This window comes from Anolis carolinensis, unplaced genomic scaffold (genome assembly GCF_035594765.1).
Source record: "Anolis carolinensis isolate JA03-04 unplaced genomic scaffold, rAnoCar3.1.pri scaffold_143, whole genome shotgun sequence".
Lineage (NCBI taxonomy): Eukaryota > Metazoa > Chordata > Lepidosauria > Squamata > Dactyloidae > Anolis > Anolis carolinensis.
In genome coordinates, this window is record NW_026943952.1 from 17,501 (window position 1) to 20,000 (window position 2,500).

Here is a 2,500-nt window from a genome sequence, read left to right on the forward strand (position 1 = left end):
GCAGGCGATATTCGGTCTGCGTGACAAGCCTAGAGTCGTCATTGGCTGGGTTGGGTGGTCTTTGGATGGAGGTGAACTACAACTAATAATAATAATACTTTATTTATACCCCGCCACCATCTCCCCCAACGGGGACTCGGGGCGGCTTACATGGGGCCATGCCCAGAACAGTACAAGATAGCAAAATATAAAACAACATATCATAAAACAATTAAACAATACAATAAAATCATGTACAATGCAATATATATATACATACACACACACACACACACACACACACATACATACACACACACAATATATATACACACACACACACACACACACACACAATGTTATATATTGCTTAGCCCTCTAACTGGCAGCGATGGGATAAAAATCAATTATTCCTTTCCCTCTAATTAGGACTTTGTTTTTCTTTTCTTTTTGTTGTATCGACCTAGAGCCGTGGACGATGGGTTGGGTTGTCAAATTTCGAGGTTGGGGGTCCTGTAGTTTTGTTGTTTTTTGTCCGCTGCCCCGATGCCGTCGCTCTTTTTATAACTAGATGGACTAGCTGTGCCCGGCCACGCGTCGCTGTGGCCAAGTCCGGTGGTATGAGAAATAGTAAAGTGTTGAGGAATTGGTGGTAGTTAGGGTAAAGGTTAAGTCCAGTTGTATCCGACTGCACACTGAAGGGGATTATACGGCGGTGTGGAGTCAAGATCATCCAGTTCAAAGCAGACTATAAATAGAAGACTATCAATGGGTTATATAGCTGTGTGGAAGGGCCTTGAGTCTACACTGCCATATAATCCAGTTAAAAATCTGACCATCTGTATTTTACAGGCAGTCTGGAAGAGGCTTTAGTGAAGCCTAACTCTGCCTGTCCCCTGGGCTGAGCGGGTTGCTAGGAGACCAAGTGGGCGGAGCTTAGCCTTTGAACTGGCAGCCATTGGATAAAAAAGAATGATTCCTCTCCCTCTAACGAGGACTTTATTTTTCTTTTCTTTTTGTTGTATGAACGTAGAGGCATGGATGAGGAGTTGTGCTGGCAAGTTTAGTGTTTCTGGGATGTGTGGTTTTGTCCTAGGCCGAAATTTCATGACCCTTTCAGATAGAGAGAGGGATATATAGAGATCGGTTAGGGGGGGGGGGGGGGGGGCTCTGTGTGCCAAGTGCGACGCTAATTCATTGCAGGTGAGAACTATAAATCTGAGTACTACCTACACTACTCCTGAACTTCCAGTCCCGTTCCCCTCCAAACCCATCGGTTGTCAAATCTGGGCATAATATCTGGTCCGCACGGTAAGTTTGGCCCAGACCCGTCCTCGTTTGGGTTCGTAGCGTTCTGGGTGTAGGTGAACTACAACTCCCTGTAGGAGCGACAGCGCTCCGAGACTTGATGCGGCGGGGTGAACTACAACTTCCACCCTGTGGAGTCAATCCCTAAACTCCTCCAGGAAGTTCAGTTGCAGCTCGGTCGTGCTCCGTTTGTTAAGCAGAGAGATTGGAAAGGAAAAGGGCAGTGGGCGGGGCCATGCAAACGACACGGCAACGGAGAACCCTGGGATGCCTGCCCGTGGTGGAAGCCAAAGCCAAATCTAGGAGGAAATGGTCCCCAAACGAAAGCGTTCCTCGGCTGGCGGGCTATATAGAGCGTTCGGGAAGGACGTCGGCAAGGGTTTGGGCGGCACTTGCGTGGCGCTCGCCGTAACGAACAGGTCACTGGAAAAGGGTGACTTGCTAGATTTTTAACCCTGGGAAGTATAGCCTGTTTGCGGAGGCCGGAGGCTGTCTGTGTGGGCAGATAGCCGTGCCACGTACACACCTACGCGTTTCAGATTTAGATTAGAAGGTAGACTTATTTATTTCATAATATGAAAGAATAATAATAATATTTACAATAAATAATTTATGATTATTAGAAGATAGATACATTTCCTTTCGGCTTCATCGTTCTGCTTCGACGACGGCGCGTCTTTTGCCGTTAGGGTTGTCCCCGGAGCTCTCATTTTGTCGGTCCCCTGCGAATTTGCCTGTGAATTCCCGTCGTCTTCTCGCGAACTTCCTGTGCCGGAAACCGGGCTCCGCGGGAGCCGCGAAGGCGACCGCGACGCGCTCGGAGGCCGTTTACGGTACCGCGAGGGCGGACGGCCTCCCGCCTCGGCCCCGGCGATGGGCTCCGGCTCCCGACACGGCGCGAAGAGGACCCCGTCCTTCCCGCGGGCTCTCGAAGGGGGAAGGCGCGAGGCCCCTATACGCCGAGGGAGAGGCCCGCGCCGCGCGAGATCCGCACGAGAGGGGGACCGTTCCTTTCCGACGAGGGGAGCCACCGGCCTGCCTTCCCCGCCTCGGAGTTCCAGAGAGGCGGCGTCGACTCGAGGAGGCGACCGGGGGACGAGGAATCGGGAAGCGAACCGTACGTGCCGTCGCGGCCCGCGCGCGGAGATTTCCGCCGTCGGGACTTTTCGCTCCTCGCGAGTAAGGGAGGGGACGTGACCGAGCTTCACCGCCG